Source organism: Acanthochromis polyacanthus, chromosome 7, assembly GCF_021347895.1.
Source record: "Acanthochromis polyacanthus isolate Apoly-LR-REF ecotype Palm Island chromosome 7, KAUST_Apoly_ChrSc, whole genome shotgun sequence".
Taxonomy (NCBI): Eukaryota; Metazoa; Chordata; class Actinopteri; family Pomacentridae; genus Acanthochromis; species Acanthochromis polyacanthus.
The window spans coordinates 3,320,163-3,343,502 of NC_067119.1; the positions used below are offsets into that span (position 1 = coordinate 3,320,163).

The 23,340-nt window shown below is 43.1% G+C and overlaps 1 long non-coding RNA gene across 8 annotated transcripts in view; it reads left to right on the top strand.

The window, feature by feature from the left end:
• Positions 1 to 22,846, top strand: part of LOC127534770 (uncharacterized) — a 124,343-nt gene extending 101,497 nt beyond the window's left edge. For 3 of the 8 annotated variants that reach the window (XR_007943196.1, XR_007943209.1, XR_007943200.1), the window contains exon 6: positions 22,752 to 22,846. This is a non-coding gene — a long non-coding RNA (uncharacterized LOC127534770). Of the gene's footprint in view, positions 1 to 6,686; positions 6,723 to 6,770; positions 6,874 to 22,667 lie in introns of those variants that run through there. The other 5 variants (XR_007943195.1, XR_007943208.1, XR_007943191.1 and 2 more) reach the window with 3 other exon arrangements.
• Positions 22,847 to 23,340: the final 494 nt, after the last annotated feature.

Genomic DNA, 23,340 nt, shown 5'->3' on the forward strand with positions numbered 1-23,340 from the left:
CGCTACATAAGACTGACTTGACCAGTTTGTCGTCCATCACCCATCAAAGTGCCAAAATGATCCCTGATATCTCTGCAATGAATGCTGTCATCTGGAATTCTAAAGCCTTTTCTGATCTTGAAAACTGGAAAGAATAAACCAACAGTGACTTCATCCTCATCAGCGTTGTTAGATCTGTCTGAGTAAATTTGTATATGAGAACCCCATTCTTCTTCAGTATGGGCCTTGACGATGTTATTCATGAATTCTGACTCCTTCTGAATTTTGATTGCATTTATATACTTAATGTGATCACAATACTTTGTACTGTTTATACTGTATCATAATGGAGACACCCAAACTGCTCATGATGTACACCCCCTGTCAAAAGTTTTAGGACACTGTCTCATTCAAATAAAGAAGAACCTGTTCTACAACTTTTGACAGGGGGTGTATTTCATCATATGGATGTGATCAGGACAGGACTCTGATCATACATGTAAAGTTTCAGGCAGATTGGAGCATGTTCAGGGCATTTACACAGCATTTGAAATTTCATGGCGAAGGATCAAAATTCAGAGGCCGCCACGGACACGCCCTTTGACTTTGGAAAAAGATTTTAATAACTTTGAATCATTAAGGCCTCCTGTATGTACTGGCCCAATTTGAGGTGAATTAGAGTTTCCCCCTAGGAGGAGTTCGCTCTAGAAAAAAATAAAAAATGGGCAAAATCTGACATTCAACCCAAAATAGCTCACTTGCTGTTGGATTTGGAATGTGGCTGTCACTGACTTTTTTGTTCACCCTGATGTGCTACATATGTGTACCAAATTTGGTAGATACACCCCCTGTCAAAAGTTGTAGGACAGGTTCTACTTTATTTGAATGAAAAGGTGTCCTAAAACCTTTGACAGGGGGTGTACTTTTACTGCTTCTTTTGCACTTAGGTTAGTTACATGCTCAACTGCATTTATCTTTATACTTTGACTCTGTGTAATGACAATAACGTTGGTGTGGGAACCAAATTGAGCTTCATGTTGATTTCATGCATTTGTTTTTGTCAGTATGTGGATGTGAATGGGAGAGTGCATGAGCATGTGTGCCTATGGGAGAATGTTGGTGTGTTTACCCACCTAGAGGATCACACAGAGTCTAACTCCATCTGGCTGAGGAAGTTGAAAATGGAGTCCAAGGAGGAAGGTTTAAGAACCAGCTGCCACAGCATCTGGTTGTCGCTGAGTAAAGCAAACAGTTTATTGACCATGTGGGTGAATCAAGGAACTTGGCCTTATCAAAAACTCTTCAGTGTAAATCTTTTTTATTCTGTATCAATTTATCTGTAATTCTTTAACAATAAATGCAAAAATGGTCATTGGGATGATCGGATCCACTTCTATTCCTCATCTTTCATCTGCAGGTGTCAAAACTAAATCCAACTCAGCCATCAGTAGTCGTCAAGCAGCAGACTAAAAGGGTTTGCTTAAATTACTATTACAGTTGGATTGAAGCTCGTCTCGTGGAAGATCCTTGATTTGTTGCGTTTTCTGTGTACAATATTGTCGGCTCTTAGTCTGAACCATGAAGTTGGTCACTTTTGTTTATTTTATATATTTCAATCAATCAATCAAATCTTTATTGTCATTGCACACTTTCATAAACAATGACATTTCATTTCATATTTATAACATGTTATAGCAGCTTTAATTTAATATTTGAATAAGTCAGACATTTGTATATATTTAATAATACTGTGGACTCATGATTTAAAATTGTTAGGTCAATTCTTAACATACTTATTTCTCCATTGGAAAATATTTTGACTCATTTGCTGTTGTTTTAAATGTGCTTTATGACGACACAATGAGATCCTGCTAACAAATCGCATAGATGACCTATGTGGTGATAAAAGAAGAAATAAATAACACATGATCTTTATGTAACTTCCCAGAGGAAGTGCAACCTTGTCGTGGTTGGGAAGCTTGCGTGCCTCAGTGACCCCAAGAGCTATGCCGGAGGGAGATTCGTCTCCTGGTAGGGCCAACCATGCCGGACTGGTCGACGGGTAGAGGCTCGACTAAGAGCACTTCACCCTTCACCAAACAGGGGTACTGGCACTGGATGCCCGGGTAGATGGAACTCGTTAGCTCAGGCAGGCAACCCATCTAGGAGAGGGACAACTTCGAATAAGAAACTCGGTCCTTCCGGGAAGGTTGGGCATGGGGTCAGCACCCTCACCCCAGGAAAAACTTTTTGCTACAGAAGCATTCACAACAGCCCAAGAAAAAAGAACTCCGGTTCTGGGAGAGGAAGGTCCTGCTCCTGCAGGATGTATGACGCGCAGGGGCCAAAGCCGAAAGGACGCTTCAGTGCCGACAACCCTTCTATCGCCCAGTAAGACCACTACCATCGCTACATGGAACGTCAGGACCATGTATGAAGCAGGGAAGGCAGCACAAGTGTCAGCAGAGATGCGCCGATATAACATCGCCCTGCTCGGACTGAGTGAAACGAGGTGGCTGCAGGCTGGACAAAAAAGACTGGCTAGCGGCGAACTCTTGTTGTACTCAGGACACGAAGAAGAGAACGCAGCGCACACAGAAGACGTAGCAATCATGCTTTCAAGAACAGCACAGAACGCTCTGATAGGGTGGGAAGCGCACGGTTCAAGGATAATAACAGCATCCTTCACGACCAAGAAGAAGAACATCAAGATGAACGTGATTCAATGCTACGCGCCCACCAACGACCATGACGACAAAGACAAAGATCAGTTTTACAATCAACTACAGGCAATTCTGGACAAGCTGAAGGACAAGGACATCAACATCCTGATGGGGAACTTCAATGCGAAGGTTGGATCAGACAATAGAGGCTACGAGGAAGTGATGGGACAACATGCCCTCGGAGAAATGAACGAGAATGGAGAGAGATTTGCTGACCTCTGTGGACTGAACGACATTGTCATTGGAGGCAGCATCTTCGCCCACAAGAGAATACACAAGGCCACCTGGGTATCGCCTGACCATATTACGGAAAACCAAATAGACCACTTCTGTATTACCAAGAAGTTCAGGCGTTCTCTCCTAGACGTACGAGTGAGAAGGGGAGCAGATGCAGCATCAGACCACCATCTTCTGACTACGAGACTCAAGCTGAGATTGAAGAGAACGGACAGGCAGGCAGCAGGCAGGATGAAGTATAACATCAACCTACTGAAAAATCAGACAATACAGGGAGCTTTCACCGTGACAATGAGGAACAGATTCCAGGTACTGCAGGAGCTTATCACCAATGACACCAATGCCCACGACCTTTGGAAAGGAACAAAAGAAGCACTCACAGAAACATGCCAGGAAGTGCTCGGGCCAAAGAAGAGCCAACACAAGGACTGGATCTCAGTAGACACCCTCCAGAAGATCAAAGCAAGAAGACTCAAGAAAGAAGCAGTCAATGTGAGGCGTACAAGAGCCGACAAAGCAGCAGCCCAAGCAGAGTATACAGAAGCCCACAAAGAAGTGAAGAGGAGCGTGAAGAAAGATAAGCGAGACTATATAGACAGCCTGGCGCAAGAAGCAGAAGAAGCAGCCTATCATGGAAATATGAAAGACCTGTACATGACAACCAAGAAGCTAGCAGGCAAGTACAGTAGACCAGAGCGACCGGTCAAAGATAAACAGGGACAAAACATCACAGACTCACAACAACTATTAGAGAGATGGGCGGAACATTTTGAGGAACTCCTCAACAGACCAGCTCCTGAGAACCCTCCAGACATAGCAGAAGCAGAGATTGACATCGACATAGACTGCGATCCACCAACTAGAGAAGAAATTACCCACGCCATCAAGAAGATGAAGAACGGCAAGGCAGCCGGCCCAGATGGAATTCCAGCAGAAGCCCTCAAGGCAGACGTAGAGACAACAGCCGACATGCTACTACCGCTCTTTGTGAAGGTCTGGGAACAGGAAGAAACACTAACGGATTGGACAGATGGACACATTATCAAGTTGCCCAAGAAAGGTGACCTCAGCAGTTGTGAGAACTACAGAGGCATCACACTCATGTCAGTGCCGGGGAAGGTGTTCAATTGGATTCTGTTGGAGAGGATGAGGGACGCAGTGGATGTCAGGCTCCGGGATCACCAGGCGGGCTTCAGGCGGGACAGATCATGTACCGACCAGATCGCCACGTTACGTATCATAGTCGAGCAGTCCCTGGAGTGGAATTCCTCATTGTACGTAAACTTTGTGGATTTCCTCAAGGCCTTTGACAGTCTTCATCGTGACACCCTGCGGCAACTCCTCCGACACTATGGGATCCCAGCCAAATTGACACACATCATCAAGGAGTCTTACAAGGGAATGGCGTGTCAGGTTGTTCATGGAGGCCAGTTGACGCGTCGTTTCGAAGTGATGACCGGCGTTCGTCAGGGGTGCCTTCTGTCGCCGTTCCTGTTTCTCCTCTCCATTGACTGGGTGATGAGGCAGACGACGGATGGACAGAGGGATGGCATCCCGTGGACCCTCTGGACTCAGCTGGACAACCTTGACTTTGCTGATGATCTCGCTCTGCTCTCCCACAATCAAAAACCGATGCAGAATAAGACCACAAGACTAGCCTCCCAAGTCGGCCTCCGGATCCACCCCAACAAGACCAAGATCCTGAAAATCAACGCCTCCAGTAGAGAAGCGGTGAAGTTGGGAGACAACAACCTGGAAGAGGTCGAGACTTTCACCTACCTTGGGAGCGTTATCAACCAGCAGGGAGGAACAGATGCAGACGTTAAGACCCGCATCGGGAAGGCAAGAGCAGCATTCATAATCCTAAAGAACATCTGGCGATCCAACCTTATAACATCTCGCACCAAAATCCGCCTGTTCAACTCTGTCATCAAATCAGTCCTTCTGTATGGAGCAGAGACGTGGAGAACAACAAAGACCACCATCAAGAGAGTTCAGACCTTCATCAATTCGTGCCTGCGAAGAATCCTAAAGATCCACTGGCCAAATACTATGAGTAATGCCGATCTCTGGGAAAGAACCAACGAAGTGCCAGCAGAAGAAGAGATCAGGAGAAGAAGATGATGATGGATAGGGCATACCCTGAGGAAACCATCAACAAACATCACACGCCAGGCCTTGACCTGGAATCCTCAGGGGAAGAGAAAGAGAGGCCGACCAAAGAACACCTGGAGAAGAGACATGGAGGCGGACGCCAAGCAGACCGGCTGCACCTGGGGAGAGTTGGAGCGAATCGCCCAGGACCGTGGACGCTGGCAGACTGTTGTGAATGGCCTATGCCCCTCTAGGGGTTCAAGGCCTAAGTAAGTAAGTAAGTAAGTAAGTAAGATCTTTATGTAAAACAGCTGAAACTGCAACACAACTTCACCTTTTTTAACATTTCTGGTTTTGACATTTGCAGGAGTGTATCAGCTACGACTAGTAACACGTGTGTTGGTTGAAAACATAATCATGTTGGTTATGTCTTTGATATCTGATTTAGAGATATTCTTGCTGGGGCTCTTCAATGTTACATTCATTACTAAACAACTTGCAAATGTACATCTGCTTGAAAACATTCAAAACATTTCATGAAGCAGTCATGGAGCTGTAGACATTTTATTACAATTTTATTTCATGTCCAGATCTCCTCTGCTGCAGTGACACACTCTGTTGTGTCCTACTGTCACAATGTCTCAGTATCTCGTTGCCTCCTTTTACTTGAAAAACAGCAGAACTCAAGCTGAGTGGATTCCAGCAGTATGTTCACACCTGAACAGCCATGTTCTCTCAGCAGGATGTCAAAATGTTCCAAACAGCTTCACAATATGTCCAATTACTGCTCTGCTGATGAAGGATGTCATGATAGCAGAAATGTAGCAGTCTGTACCAATACCATATCCATCCAGACATTCAGTTTGGTTCTTCTGCCTGCTCCACCACCACCACAGTCCAGACTCCATCTGGTCTAATCATCAAGGATTGCTTACATGCTTCCTCACAATTGTTGTTGAAGCAGACTAAACGTGCTTTAAATCTAAAACATCTACTTTTAACGTCTACCAATGGATTCTCATATGTTTATTTAATTGATGATTATATCTGAAACTTTTGTTGCAGGTTTTGCAAGAGTACGGCTTCTCATCTGTGTGACATCTCATGTGGGCAGTCAAATAGGACCGTTGACTGAAGCTTTTTCCACAGGTTCCACAAGAATATGGCTTTCCCATTTTGTGAACTGCCATGTGCCTATTATGTGCTGATGAATCAGAAAAACTTTTTCCACAATGGTTACAAACATACGGCTTCTCACCTGTGTGATGTCTCATGTGGGCAGTCAAATTGAAACGTTTACTAAAGCTTTTTCCACAGGTTTCACAAGAATATGGCTTCTCACCTGTGTGACATCTCATGTGGGCAGTCAAGTTGGAACGTTGACTAAAGCTTTTTCTACAGGTACCACAAGAATATGGCTTTCCCATTTTGTGAACTTCCATGTGCCTATTATGTGCTGATGAATCAGAAAAACTTTTTCCACAATGGTTACAAACATACGGTTTCTCACCTGTGTGACGTCTCATGTGGGCAGTAAAATTGAAACGTTTACTAAAGCTTTTTCCACAGGTTTCACAAGAATATGGCTTCTCACCTGTGTGATGTCTCATGTGGGCAGTTACATTGGAACGTCGACTAAAGCTTTTTCCACAGGTTCCACAAGAATATGGCTTCTCACCTGTGTGATGTCTCATGTGGGCAGTCAAATTGTAACGTTGACTAAAGCTTTTTCCACAGGTTTCACAAGAATATGGCTTCTCACCTGTGTGGGTTCTGTGATGTTTGATAAATTGTGATTTATACCTAAAAGCTTTTCCGCAGACATCACATGGTAGAGATTTTCTTGCCTTGTCATTATCACACTGTCTCTCTGACGTTGGAGCATTGTCTACATCATTACTGTGACTGTTGTTACTCTGATCTCTTGGTTTCTGCTCGATACATCTAGTTGATCCTGAGTCTACATCCTTGCATCCTTCCTGATCTGGGCTCTCAGCTACACAAGAGATGTGAAACAGGAGCTGATCATTGTTTGGTTTTGGTTCACTGTGGTCACTTTCCTCATCAGCAGGAGTCACCTCAAAGGTATCAGTCTCCTGTTTCAATCTAATTAACTCTTCCTCCTGACTGGAGCAGAGTTCAGCCTGTTCCACTTTAATTTGTGGTAACCCTGGGTTTAATTGGTCCAGACTGGTGCACAAATCTTCCTGTTCCATTTTAATTTGAGAAATCTCTGGGTTTGTTTGGTCCTGACTGGTGCAGAGTTCATCCTGTTCCACTTTAATTTGTGGTAACCCTGGGTTTAATTGGTCCTGACTGGTGCAGAGTTCATCCTGTTCCACTTTAATTTGTGGTAACCCTGGGTTTAATTGGTCCAGACTGGTGCACAATTCTTCCTGTTCCATTTTAATTTGAGAAACCTCTGGGTTTAATTGGTCCAGACTGGTGCACAATTCTTCCTCTTCCATTTTAATTTGAGAAATCTCTGGGTGTGATTGGTCCTGACTGGTGCAGAGTTTCTCCTCCTGATCTTTAATCCGTAGAGGCTCTGGGTCCTCATGGTCCACCATGGAGTTTTGTCTCCTGGCCATGGGGCTGATGGTCAACAACAGTCTTCTCATTCTCACAGACATAAGACTGTGGGAGCTCTGGCGGGACAAAGACACAAAAGATAATGGTTACTACTGTGATGATGAGAGAACACACATCTGTCACTTTGTCCAGGACTGGCTGTCTCCAACAAAATCAGCTCAACAGTCGAATGTTTGAAGGAAAAAGAATTTTATGGTTTATAAGTGAAGTCTTGGAGCCATGAAACAATAGGAACTAGAAAAGCACTCGGAGAGTGCATACCTCCGCCATGCCGTTTGTCTGTCCGTCTGTGTGTGTGTCCGTGTGTCTCTGTGTGTGTGTGTGTGTGTGTGTGTGTGTGTGTGTGTTTGTCTGTTAACAGCATAACTCAAAAAGTCATGGACGGATTTTCACCAAATTTTTACAGGATGTCCGGAAGAGCAAGAGTAAGAATCGATTAGATTTTGGAGGTGATTTTGGGTGCCTGGCGGTAGCCGGCGGCCTTGCGGCTCAATTGTCCTTCGACCTTCAAAAAATTCCTGGATCCAGACGGCGATTTTTTTTTCTTTTTCTTTTGTCCTGTCCAGCAACAGAGCAGGCAGAATGGGGATCTGGCTGCTGCACTGTGCCACACAAGTTTGCTTTTCCAAGGGGAGTTTATAAGTATAAGACTCCCCTTGATACTGTTCAGTAATTTATTTAGTTTGAATACTTGTTGATTAGTTAAATATACATAAATTTGCTGGACCTGACAGGGAAACAAAGAGGCAGGAAAAAAAAAACAACAAAGAGGGATAGAGAAGAGAAAAGGAAGAGTGCAAGAATACAATAATCTTTCAATTGAAACCGACAAAACAGACAACAAGCTAGTACACCTTAACAAAGACACAGCGGAAAGCATCCTACGGGTTTTGTTAGGAAACACAACTCGTAATTATTCAGAACATCTATGTGAAATGAACAAACTGAGGAAACATATCTTTTGATATTTTGGCACCTGGACAAACTTAACACCCCACAAGACAACATGGTTGCTATGTCCACATGCAAAGTACGGTGCAATTGTGACTGTGATCATGCAACTATGACCTCTGATCTCCGTGAAGGCCAGAAGTGGGCCCGAGAGCCCACAAGACCCAGGCGAGCCGGCAGCGATCCCAGAGTAGAGACCCGAGCCACCAAACCACGAGGACGACCACGGACCGTCCCGGAAGGGGGCCGAGGGAGAACCCGGCCAGGACCCCCAGCGTCCAGCGGGGCCAAGCCCCAGGCGACCAAGACCGGCGGCCGCCGAACCCGCCAGGGGCCGGAGGCCCAGGGCGGACACAGCACAGGACCCCGGGCCCCAGGCATCCAAGAGGCAACCCCCGCCCCCCAGGCAGAGGGTCAACATCACTAGGGGAACCGGTCACCCCAGACGGCCACCCGGCACGGGCCGGTGCCTCCACCGCAGCCCAAGATCCAGGGCACCCCCCTCCCCACCACCCCACAACCACTGCCCCCCACCACCACCACCACCACCACCAACCCCCCCATAACATCCATAATCATTTACTCACTCACCCACCCATAGTGCCCCATGAGGGCACCCCCGGAAGGCCGGGGAATACCGGGCCACAAAACCGGGCCCCGAGGCCGGCCGGATTTGATGGACACCATCTACACTAGTAGGCAATTAAAAGTTATCCAAATCGTAAAATTTCATTTTACTGTGTCCGTGTGGCAACACCTCAAAGTTGATGTCAAATTTTGCCATTTTTTGTGCGTGATAAATGGTTGCCATTCGTACATAATGACTCTAATTCAAAGCAAATTTTAAACGCTTATTGACCCTTCCTACCTGGACACATTGACAGTGAAATTTTGACACTCAGCGTTACAGCGCCCCCTCCAGAATCAAAATAAAATCTGTATGGGGAGGAAAATTATTAGTTTGTCAGAAATGAATGAAATTTGGGTGACTATTCCTTCATGTGGTCACAATGAAAAAAGCAAATCGTAACCATGTTGTAATTTTAATGGCGTTGCTGTGGCGATGGCTGAAGTTCCCCATGTTATTCTAATGGGCACAAGTGAAAAATCTCCCATTAGATTAAATTTACATATTACCATGGAAACGTCCCAAATTTGACACATAAATTCTGACACACATGCAGGTCAAAAAAGTCAATGGTATCCATGCAGTATTTTGGACGTGTTGCCATGGCGATGGCCAACATGTTCCATATTATCCCAATGCAGATTTGACCAAACTGTGAGCTATGAATGCTATTTAAATTTTTTTTTTTTAAAAAAAAAACACTTATTAAACACACTCAGGCCTAAAGACTTTTCAGACAAAATTTTAAAATAGAAGGGGCGGGTCAGGTCGGCGGCCGGCGAGGGCCTTTTGACGCCACTTGCGGCTTTAATAAGCCCCGAGCCCCTGGTCGCCCAAGGCGAAGGGCCTATTGTTTATGCAACACAGAGCAGCGCTCGACCATGGATATTCACACACTTAAACACACAAAAATGACAAGTCGAGCACGCAGCGCTCGATCACGGATGGGGGCCAACATGTCAAATGAGCTGAAATTTGGTGGACGCTATCTACACAAGTAGACAATTAAAAGTTATCCAAATCATAAATGTTCATTTCACGGTTTCCGCGTGGCAACGCCGCAAAGTTGATGTAAAATTTTGCTATTTTTTGTGCGTGATAAATGGCTGCCATTCGTACATAACGACTTCAATCCGAACCAAATTTTAAACACTTATTGACCCTTCCTACCTGGACACATTGACAGTGAAATTTTGACAATCAGCGTTACAGCGCCCCCTACAGAATTAAAATAAAATCTGTAGGGGGAGGAAAATTATTAGTTTGTCAGAAATTAAGGAAATTTGGGTGACTATTCATTCATGTGGTCCCCATCAAAAAAGCAAATGGTAACCACGTTGTAATTTTAACGGTGTTACCGTGGTGATGGCTGTTATTCTAATGGGCCCAAGTGAAAAAACTCCCATTAAATTTATCTGTTACCATGGAAATGTCCCAAATTTGACACATAAATTCTGACTCACATGCAGGTCAAAAACGTTAATGGTATCCATGCAGTACTTTGGACGGTGTTGCTGTGGCGATGGCCAACATGTCACATATTGTCATAATGCAGCAATGAATGAGCATGGCTCCTGTTGCTGCAGTTTGCACATTTGTAAATATTTTGATGAAATTTTGAAGTACTGTTCGCCAGTCTAGCCTTTTTTAACCCTTGCCTCAGGTTAAAGTTGGTCCAGCTCTCCGTTTAAAGGGTTAGATTCTATCTGCCTATTAGTCTTCCACCTAACAGGTTTCAGCAGAATAAATTAAGCTGGAATCGAGAGACACTCGCCCAGGTTCTAACTGCCTTGCATCCGAATGTCTCACCCCTCTTATCTGATAAATGCTATCCCACCAAGCAGCCTTTCTTAGTGGTAGAATTGATCTATCATTCACATTCGTTATCGGACAGCTTCTCTCTAAGGACTTGCATGCACTTGGTGCTATTCCTGGGTTCTTTTTAGAGGTTTGGAAAGAACTAACCTCAGGGGTAATGTCTAAACAATCTCACTTTGGACTAAGTAACCTTTAAGAACCATTGGATTGAATGCACACAATCAACTTAACTTTTTACCACTATGCAGATTTTCAGTGGTTTATAATAATTTCATTAGGCTTCTCTTTAAATGCAATAGAGCGTTTTATTAAGCAATTTTAGCAAGTGCACAGCATCAATTCATGATTAAAACAATTAATTATTTCTGATTAAAAATGAGATTTAAGTAAATAAATTGAGCGTACCTGATAATCTTCTCTAATTATTGAATTTAGGAGAGAGAGCGAACAGCGTGGCCACTACCGTATCACTCGGTCTTGTCTTGCGTCTGGGAAAAGCACTCAGTTGTCCAGAGGACTCGGTACGATGTCTTCTTTGTGAACAAAAGGATCTTATCCCTCGGCAGGGGGGAGCGGAGGAGTCCTGTAAGCCATTCGTGGTCTGGCAGTTATCTCTGGAATCGGCTGGAACGTTAGTGCTTACGCCCCAGCTGTCTTCTCTGTGGTCTGGTGGTGATGGAAAACCCTCGTCTGTTCGGGCTGTAGTGGGTCACTGGGTCTCCCAGCCCCGGGGAGGGGAACAGCCCAGAGCTGTTGCCTCCTTTGCCTCTTCGGGTGTAGTCGGATCTTCCCTCTATTGGTTTCTTCTGGATAACTGCAGAACCTCTTAGGACTCTCCGTTTGGCAGAGTGTGGTCTTCGCTTGTTGAACAAAGTCAGAAAAAGACTTTGCTTCCAACGATGTCCTCAGCGATCTCTGGAGCCTAAGTCCCGCGTCGTCTTCCCGTCTCTCGGGCAAAAGAGGAAGGTGAAGATTCTTCAGAACTCCGGCCAAGTTCCATTTGCAGCTCTTCTGGCGGCTCCGGCGAACAACTCCCTGATAATGTCTCTGCTCTCCCATTCTTATACTCTCTCCAGACACACAAAACTGGCTAGGTACGCCCTCTGACACCGTCTAACTTATGCAATCAACTTGTTGTCACATACAGCAGTAATACAGAAGTCATGTTGTTACAGCAAATACACAGTGTCCACATTCTGTTTATCACACACACATTTCAGCCCACCCTTTTGGGTTTTTCCCAAACTTCCCTTTTTTTTGAAGAGGCTGCAATGTCATTGTGGCTGCCGAGTCATGGTGACTGTTGTTTACTGCACTTCTGCTTTCTTAAGGCCTGGACACACAAGCCTATGAGGCCTGTACGCACACACAGAGCTTAAACAAGGATTACTTCACACAGAATTACTTCTTAAATCATTCTTCTCAATCTGAACATAACAAATCATCTGAATCATTACTTTAATCAAATCAACACTTCAAAAATGTATATATATTTCAGCAAGCATAATCATATGGTTAACTTATAATGTTTCTTCCTAAGATCTTTATTTGTCTGCTTCAAAACCTTTGTTACCTTAAGGCCATAATGAGCCTGAGTCCTCTCTGAGACCTCAACATCTGCATCTTACTTGACAGTACGCTCGCCAAAAAAAACGGGGCGGATCAGGTCGGCGGCCAGCGAGGGCCTTTTGACGCTGCTTGAGGCTTTAATTTAGTATTTCTTTTTCTTCTTCTGCTCTTTAAACTGGAATTTGACCCCCTAAACATGCTTGAAAACTCACTAAATTTTGCACAAAATTCAGTTCCGGCGAAAACTTTTTTCAATATGTGTTTCAAAATTGGGACTTAAATATTGGCTCTACAGCGCCACCTGCAAAAATCAAAATGCATTGCGTCAATGGGAGGGGGTCCGACATTAACTTTGTCTTACAGCCACCAAATTCGGCACACACATGCATCTTGTCGGGACAAACAAAAAATATTATGAACCTGCCCTCAGACAAACAGGAAGGCAGTTATTTCGGATTAAAATTTCAAAAATGGTGAGTCAGCGCTTTCGAGGGCGTCGTCCAAAATGTTCATTTTGATTGTGCCCTTCTCCAAATGAGCTGAAATTTGGTGGACACCATCTACACAAGTAGACAATTAAAAGTTATCCAAATCATAAATTTTCATTTCAATGTTTCCGCGTGGCAACACCGCAAAGTTGATGTAAAATTTTGCCATTTTTTGTGCGTGATAAATGGCTGCCATTCGTACATAGCGACTCCAATCCGAACCAAATCTTAAACACTTATTGACCCTTCCTACCTGGACACATTGACAGTGAAATTTTGACAATCAGCATTACAGCGCCCCCTCCAGAATTAAAATAAAATCTGTAGGGGGAGTAAAATTATTAGTTTGTCAGAAATGAATGAAATTTGGGTGACTATTCCTTCATGTGGTCCCAATCAAAAAAGCAAATGGTAACCATGTTGTAATTTTAATGGTGTTGCCGTGGCGATGGCTGAAGTTCCCCATGTTATTCTAATGGGCCCAAGTGAAAAATCTCCTATTATATTAAATTTACCTGTTACCATGGAAACGTACCAAATTTGACACACATGTAGGTCAAAAACGTCACTGGTATCCATGCAGTATTTTGGACGGTGTTTCTGTGGTGATGGCCAACATGCCACATATTGTCATAATGCAGCAATGAATGAGCATGGCTCCTGTTTGCACATTTGTAAATATTTTGATGAAATTTTGATGTACACTCGCCAGAAAAAAACGGGGCGGGTCAGGTCGGCGGCCAGCGAGGGCCTTTTGACGCCGGTTGTGGCTTTAATAATGTTATTCTTATTTTACTACTGGTTACTGTACTGTTGATTTGACTCACCAGTGAAACCCAACATGTTAAAAGTGGAATGCAGTTGAACACATTACTTCTGTACTCTCAAACTCTGTATGTGCACTTTCTGTAGATCATGAATGATATCTATACATGGAATTATGTCTCCGGACTGAAATGCTGGAATGACTGAGTCCTCTGTCAGAGTTTTATTATTAAACTGTTTGATAACACAATGCAGTTGCTGTCAGTGTGGAGGAGTTCAGATAAACACTTCCAGCACCTCTGAACAGGAAACTTTGGTTCTTGCTTCCAGGGTCAATCAACACAACGATCACAATTTTAAAACTCCACAAATATCAACTAACAGACACCATTAGGGCTGCACAATATATTTAAAAAGTATCGTTTTTGCAACAATGGTAAGTGCGATATCCATATCGCAAAGTTAGTCCAGAGTAGCCTCTGGACCTAAATAATAAGATAACTAAAATTTCAGGCTATATTTGTAGGAAGGTTTTTTTTCAGATCAAATATTCTCGATCAATAGCACATGTTTTGACGTTGACAATAAAGTAGACCACACGAAAATCGGTTGAAAAATGAGCAGATTCTGATTTACTTTCAATGTACATGCATTGCTTTGAATGGGAACTTTGCCCCCTCCAAGATGGCCGCCACGTAGGCACGTCGCTGAGCCGGCTGCTGCAGCATGCTGGTGTATCTACTCTTCATATCTATGGTGTGTTCCCCCACATTGCGGTCTCAGTCTGCTGTGTCCGGTTGCCGTGGTAAGATGACCAGTTTAAGCTCCGCTAGCAAAATGCTAATTAAGTTTAACCTCCGTGCTGAATAAATTGTTTTGTGTTTTTAGCATTATCTGGAGGTTACCACGTGCACGACTGTGAGAGTAATATCAGTGTGTTTTACCAGCTCCTGCAAATAAACGGCGGATTTGATGCCAATAGGGAGGATGCTCACAGTTTGATTATCTACACAATGCAAGAGAGTACACAACCACTACACATGCTATAAGTGGAATTCTTCACCATCAAAACGCATACACACCTATGGGTTGTAAGGGGATGTATGGTTTCTAGATGACATCCAGCAGTCTGCGCTGACGATCGATCTCCTCCTGGTACTGGACGATGGTTTTTTTTCAAACTCTGAATATTTCTCCAGCAGCAGCAGTTAGTCTGTCGCTGATCAACTCTCTCAGATACTCAACTAAACACATCGTTATTTTAACGCTCTGATATTTCTAATTCATACTATAATACAGCAGTGAAGCTAACTCTGCTCATGCTTCTTTGTTTACATCCGCTGGGTGTCACACTGTGAAGTTCCGGCAGAAACACTGAGTTATTTTCTTCTTCCTCATTGAATTAGGCGGACTAGACGCATCACTGGCGTATTGCTGCCACCTACTGGATGTTACTCACAGTCCTGAGAGAATCCTCCATATTTTCTTTAGCAGTCCTGTGGTTATGAGACAGTTCAGAAGTTTCTTCATATTTGTCCGCTCCTCCATGTTAAGTAGAAAGCAAAGATTAAAAACAGTTCGTCCAGCTGCTTCTAGTCTCTAATGTTTCTTCTGTTGGCGTGAGTAGAGCTTACACTTAAGAAGAACATTTCTCACAGTTTCGAGTTCACCACACTCACAGTTCCTATCTCTGTGCTTCCCAATCAAAGCCAGTCCACTTTTCAGACTGCAGTGTCTGAGTCTTAACCAGGTTAGAACAATTGAGTCTCTTCTTGCACCACTGAAGTGCCTTCTTACTTTTCCCATTTTACCTTGAACAGCAAAATCAGTCCCCCTCTTCTTTTGTTTCCTGAACCCTCTGCCATATTTCTTTGACTAGTTTGTTCATGACAGAGTCATAATCTGACTTTCCGTGTGCTGAATCAAATTCTATTCTTTCCTCCTTGGTTGCTCTTTGTGCTAAGCTATCTGCTTCCTCATTGCCCTCCACACCCATATGTGCTGGAACCCAAATAAAACCACCTCACACCCTGCTCTGTGGATTTGAAACAGTGCTTGAAATATTTCTCATAGAAAATTGGGTCTGGATTTGGAGTTTGCTTCTTTATTGATGTCGACACGGCTGATGAATCGCTACATAAGACTGACTTGACCAGTTTGTTGTCCATCACCCATCAAAGTGCCAAAATGATCCCTGATATCTCTGCAGTGAATGCTGTCATCTGGAATTCTAAAGCCTTTTCTGATCTTGAAAACTGGAAAGAATAAACCAACAGTGACTTCATCCTCATCAGCGTTGTTAGATCCATCTGAGTAAATTTGTATATGAGAACCCCATTCTTCTTCAGTATGGGCCTTGACGATGTTATTCATGAATTCTGACTCCTTCTGAATTTTGATTCCATTTCTATACTTAATGTGATCAAAATACTTTGTACTGTTTATACTGTATTATATTGGAGACTCCCAAACTGTTCATGAAGCACTTTTACTGCTTCTTTTGCACTTACAGTTACATGCTCAACTGCATTTGTCTTTATACTTGGACTCTGTGTAATGACAATAAAGTTGGTGTAGGAACCAAATTGAGCTTCATGTTGATTTCATACATTCCTTTTTGTTATCAGTATGTGGATGTGAACAGAAGAGAGAGTGCATGTGTGTTGATGGGAGAATGAATGGCTGTAGGTGTGTTTACCCCCCTAGAGGAGCACAGAGAGTTTAACTCCATCTGGCTGAGGAAGTTAAAAATGGAGTCCAAAGAGGAAGGTTTAAGAACCAGCTGCCACAGCATCTGGTGTAGCTGAGGAAGGCAAACAGTTTATTGACCATGTGGCTGCATCAAGGAACTAGGCCTTCTTCAAAACTCTTTAGTGTGAATCTTTTGTTTTCTGTATCAATTTTTCTGTAATTCATCAACAACAAATGCCAGGCTTCCCCGATTCCTGCGGCCCTTTGCTGCATGTCTTCCCCCCACTCTTCTCCCTCTTTTCCTGTCTGTCTCCACTGCACCTATCCAGAAAACAGTAAAAAGGCCAGTGGCATAGATTGTCTTTGTCACATAGGACTAAAACAGACTCACACACACCTTTACAACCACAACATGAAAATAATGAACAATGAACACAGAATGAAAAACTTAGATTATGCCTGCTCGCTGATTGATGTCAGATAAACTACGTACAGGTGCATCATTACCTATCCATGACCCCACACAACCCAAGTTCACAGACACAACATGCAACACACACGTACACACACACACAGAGAGAAACTGAGAGTGTGCTACTGATTGATCTCACAAAAACTAAAACTTTCTTGTGCAGGTGCCACATCAACCATCCACAACAAATCTCACGTTTTACAAATTTCAAACAAATGAAACATTTCTGAAAGCATCGTTTACTAACAGGGAATGTGTTCAGAGGCTAGAAAGGTGCTGCACATGACAACACCACCAGTTCTCTCTTTGATGAAGCCATGAGGGCAGTTCTCAGGTTTCAGTACCCAGGAGGTCAGAGATCAGATTTTTTTTTTCAGTCATCCAAGAGTAACAAGGACTGTAAAACAAATACTGTGTGCTGCACGTGTGACAAATACAGTTGCATTCTGTCCTCCATGTGTTAATCAGAGCTTAATATGGTCGGAATATTTTGCTTGAATCTGTTATTTTTTCTATTCTTATGATTGATGCAGGTTATGCATCTTTCAGGTGGGAGCAATGATTAAAAAAATGAGAGAGAGCTAGTGTCTGGTAGTTGAGTTTTGTAGTTTTACATTCCATTGTACAGTATACAGTACACTGTTGTTTCATTCAAAAATGCATTTCAAGTTCATTTTTGCACATTTCTGATACTTTATTAGGCTATAGAAGTATTATCTCTTGCAAAACAAGAAATGTTTACACCTATGCAGCAATAATAGTGATAACAAACCTCTGCTTTAGGAAACAGCATGAATGATGGTATAAAAATGAATGGTTTCCACTCATTAAATAGTCTTTCTACCCTCTGAGGAAGCAAAAACAGAGGCATTCACAAAGTGTTTGATGCATGACAGTGTTAAGAGTTGAATTGTAAATACATTTATCATAATCGAGCCTCAGAGCATTAACTGTGTGTACATAGTGTTTTACATGACTATTTTTATAGAATACCACTCACTCACTTCTACCTGCACATCTCTCTCTCTCTCTCCCTACTCTCCACATCCCAGTACTTTTCCACTCTCTCAGCAGCTCCTCCAATGTTAGCACTCCCATTTGTGTAACTTGAGCTACTTCTTATCTTATGCAGCCATGTACCCACACCTGCTTCTGTATAAATAAACCATGTATTGGGACAGCCCTTGGTAGCTGGCACTGTCCTGTTACCCTTGCAAGTAAAGTACTGGTCTCCGTGTGTTTTTCTGGTCTGGTGAAGATCTTCTTATGTTACGTGAGAGCTCTTAACGGAGTTTCTCCCTGACAGACAGCAATCATATTGAAATGGAAGGAGTATCAGACCACTGCAAATCTACCAAGACCCGGCCGTCCCTCTAAACTTTCACCTGGAACAAGGAGAAGACTGATCAGAGATGCAGCCAAGAGGCCCATGATTACTCTGGATGAACTGCAGAGATCTACAGCTGAGGTGGGAGAGTCTGTCCATAGGACAACAATCAGTCGTACACTGCACAAATCTGGCCTTTATGGAAGAGTGGCAAGAAGAAAGCCATTTCTCAAAGATATCCATAAAAAGTCTCGTTTGAAGTTTGCCACAAGCCACCTGGGAGACACACCAAACATGTGGAAGAAGGTGCTCTGGTCAGATGAAACCAAAATCCAACTTTTTGGCCACAATGCAAAACGATATGTTTGGCGTACACACGTGGACAAAATTGTTGGTACCCCTCAGTTAAAGAAGGAAAAACCCACAATTCTCACTGAAATCACTTGAAACTCACAAAAGTAACAATAAATAAAAATTTATTGAAAATTAAATAATCAAAATCAGCCATCACTTTTGAATTGTTGATTAACATAATTATTTAAAAAAAACAAACTAATGAAACAGGCCTGGACAAAAATGATGGTACCTCTATAAAAGATTGAAAACTATTTGACCAGAGTGACATGATTAACTCAGGTGTGTCATTTAATTGACATCACAGGTGTTTCCAAACTCATAATCAGTCAGTCTGCCTATTTAAAGGGAGACAAGTCGTCACCCTGCTGTTTGGTGAAAAGGTGTGTACCACACTGAACATGGACAACAGAAAGCGAAGGAGAGAATTGTCCCAGGACATCCGAAAAAAAATGATAGACAAACATCTTAAAGGTAAAGGCTATAAGACCATCTCTAAACAGCTTGAAGTTCCTGTGACAACAGTGGCTCATATTATTCAGAAGTTCAAGACCCACGGGACAGTAGCCAACCTCCCTGGACGTGGCCGCAAGAGGAAAATTGATGACAAATTGAAGAGACGGATCGTTGGAATTGTATCCAAAGAGCCCAGAGCAACCTCCAAAGAAATTAAAGGTGAACTCTAAGGCCAAGGTACATCAGTGTCAGATCGCACCATTCGTCGTTGTTTGAGCCAAAGTGGACTTCATGGGAGACGACCAAGGAGGACACCACTGCTGAAAAAAACTCATAAAAAAGCGAGACTGGAATTTGCAAAAATGCATGTTGACAAGCCACAAAGCTTCTGGGAGAATGTCCTTTGGACAGATGAGACCAAACTGGAGCTTTTTGGTAAGGCACATCAACTCTATGTTCATAGACTCAAAAACCAAGCATACGAAGAAAAGAACACTGTCCCTACGGTGAAACATGGAGGAGGCTCAGTAATGTTTTGGGGCTGCTTTGCTGCATCTGGCACAGGGTGTCTTGAAAGTGTGCAAGGTACGATGAAATCTGAAGACTATCAAGGCATTCTGGAGAGAAATGTGCTGCCTAGTGTCAGAAAGCTTGGTCTCAGTCGCAGGTCATGGGTCTTCCAACAGGACAACGATCCAAAACACACAGCCAAAAACACCCAAGAATGGCTGAGAGAAAAGCGTTGGACTATTCTAAAGTGGCCTTCTATGAGCCCAGATCTGAATCCCATTGAACATATGTGGAAGGAGCTGAAACATGCCATTTGGAGAAGACACCCATCAAACCTGAGACAACTGGAGCTGTTTGCTCATGAGGAGTGGGCCAAAATACCTGTTGACAGCTGCAGAACGCTCATTGACAAATACAGAAATCGTTTAATTGCAGTGATTGCCTCAAAAGGTTGTGCAACAAAATATTAAGTTATGGGTACCATCATTTTTGTCCAGCCCTATTTCATTAGTTTGTTTTTTTAAATAATTATGTTAATCAACAATTCAAAAGTGATGGCTGATTTTGATTATTTAATTTTCAATAAATTTTTATTTATTGTTACTTTTGTGAGTTTCAAGTGATTTCAGTGAGAATTGTGGGTTTTTCCTTCTTTAACTGAGGGGTACCAATGATTTTGTCCACGTGTGTAAAAGCAACACAGCTCACCACCCTGAACACACCATCCCCACTGTCAAACATGGTGGTGGCAGCCTCATGGTTTGGGCCTGCTTTTCTTCAGGAGGGACAGGGAAGATGGTTCAAATTGATGGGAAGATGAATGGAGCCAAATACAGGAGCATTCTGGAAGAAAACCTGTTGGAGTCTGCAAAAGACCTGAGACTGGGACGGAGATTTATCTTCCAACAGGACAATGATCCAAAACATAAAGCCAAATCTACAATGGAATGGTTCACAAATAAACGTATCCAGGTGTTAGAATGGCCAAGTCAAAGTCCAGACCTGAATCCAATCGAGAATCTGTGGACAGAGCTGAAGACTGCTGTTCACAAACGCTCTCCATCCAACCTCACTGAGCTCGAGCTGTTTTGCAAGGAAGAATGGGCAAGAATTTCAGTCTCTCGATGTGCAAAACTGATAGAGACATACCCCAAACGACTTGCAGCTGTAATTGCAGCAAAACGTGGTGCTACAAAGTATTAATGCAAGGGGGCCGAATAATACTGCACGCCCCACTTTTCAGGTTTTTGTTAAAAAAGTTTAAAATATCCAATAAATTTCGTTCCACTTCACGATTGTGTCCCACTTGTTGATTCTTCACAAAAACTTAAAATTTTATATCTTTATGTTTTAAGCCTGAAACGTGGCGAAGGGTTGAAAAGTTCAAGGGGGCCGAATACTTTCACAAGGTACTGTATTTAGGGCTGACTGGGTGACCCTGAGGGGGTCAGCTGCTGTCTTCATTGGCACATCTGGCTTCCTCTTGGACGTCCCTGAGTTCTGCCCCAAGTTCTGCTGCTATAGGCCGAGGCTGCTGGGGGACCTCTCTGGATGCACTGAGCCCTTCTCTACCTTTATATTTAATATATATACCGTTATTGCATTACACTAACTTTGTTTCTCCCTTTGTCCTTTCTCCGAGTGTCCCTGGTCCAGAGCTGGATGCTTCAGATCTGTGGTTGCTGTCCCACCAACTGGTCTAGTCTCCATCATGTCCACTGTGGGATGCTGCTGCTGACCTTCCTCCAGCCCACTGCTTCCAGCTGCTCATTTCCACCAGTCTACTCTGCATCACCCTCACTATACTTGATATGCTCTTCTACATATTTTGGAGTTTCCTACCAGCTATATATATATTACATTTATTGCTAGAGTTGTAAATCATAAGAGCAAACTATGAATCAGTTTCAATGTTAGCTTCTACTTTGTATTGTCTGTCTTATCATGCATATATCAAATTATGTGTTTTATGTTCCCTGTTCCCCTCTCCCTCTCTACCCCTGTTTACCCCTCTGTACCTGCAGCAGATGGTCGCCCCACAGAAAGAGCCGGGTTCTGCTCAAGGTCTTTTTTCCTGTTAAAAGGGTGTTTTTTTTGCCACTGCTGCCTTTGGGCTGCTCTGGGGGTTCATATGGGTTCTGTAAAGCATCTTGAGACAATTTCACTGTAATTGGCACTATATAAATAAAATAGAAATTAAATTGGTTATGTCTTTGATATCTGACTCAGAGATATTCTTGCTGATCTTCAATGTTACATTCATTACTAAACAACTTGTAAATGTTCATCTGCTTGAAAACATTCAAAACATTTCATGAAGCAGTCATGGAGCTGTAGATGTTTTATTACAACTTTATTTCATGTCCAGATCTCCTCTGCTGCAGTGACACACTCTGTTGTGTCCTACTGTCACAATGTCTCTGTATCTCGTTGCCTCCTTTTACTTGAAAGACAGCAGAGCTCAAGCTGAGTGGATTCCAGCAGTATGTTCACACCTGAACAGCCATGTTCTCTCAGCAGGATGTGAAAATGTTCCAAACAGCTTCAAAATATTTCCAATTACTGCTCTGCTGATGAAGGATGTCATGATAGCAGAAATCTAGCAGTCTGTACCAATACCGTATCCATCCAGACATTCAGTTTGGTTCTTCTGCCTGCTCCACCACCACCACAGTCCAGACTCCATCTGGTCTAATCATCAAGGATTGCTTACATACTTCTTCACAACTGTTGTTGAAGCACAGACTAAAGGTGCTTTAAATCTAAAACATCGACTATTAACCTCTACCAATGGATTCTCATGTGGGCTTTTAATCGATAACTACGGTTGAAACATTTGCTGCAGGTTTTACAAGAATATGGCTTCTCACCTGTGTGACATCTTATGTGGTCAGTCAAAGAGGACCGTTGACTAAAGCTTTTTCCACAGATTCTACAAGAATATGGCTTCTCACCTGTGTGACATCTCATGTGGACAGTCAAATGGGAATGATGACTAAAGCTTGTTCCACAGGTTCCACAAGAATATGGCTTCTCACCTGTGTGACATCTCATGTGGGCAGTCAAATAGTCCCTTCGACTAAAGTTTTTTCCACAGGTTCCACAAGAATATGGCTTTTCCATTTTGTGAACTGCCATGTGCTTATGATGTGTTGATGAATCAGAAAAACTTTTTCCACAAGTGTTACAAACATATGGCTTTTCACCTGTGTGACATCTCATGTGGGCAGTCAAATTGGTCCGATGACTGAAGCTTTTTCCACAGGTTCCACAAGAATATGGCTTCTCACCTGTGTGACATCTCATGTGGGAAGTCAAATAGGACCGATGCCTAAAGCTTTTTCCACAGGTTCCACAAGAATATGGTTTCTCACCTGTGTGACATCTCATGTGGTCAGTCAAATAGGACCGATGACTAAAGCTTTTTCCACAGGTTTCACAAGAATATTGTTTCTCACCTGTGTGACGTCTCATGTGGGCAGTCAAATTGTCCCGTCGACTAAAGCTTTTTCCACAGGTTTCACAAGAATATGGCTTCTCACCTGTGTGACATCTCATGTGGACAGTCAAATGGGACCGATGACTAAAGCTTTTTCCACAGGTTCCACAAGAATATGGCTTCTCACCTGTGTGATGTCTCATGTGGGCAGTCAAACTGATCCGTTGACTGAAGCTTTTTCCACAGG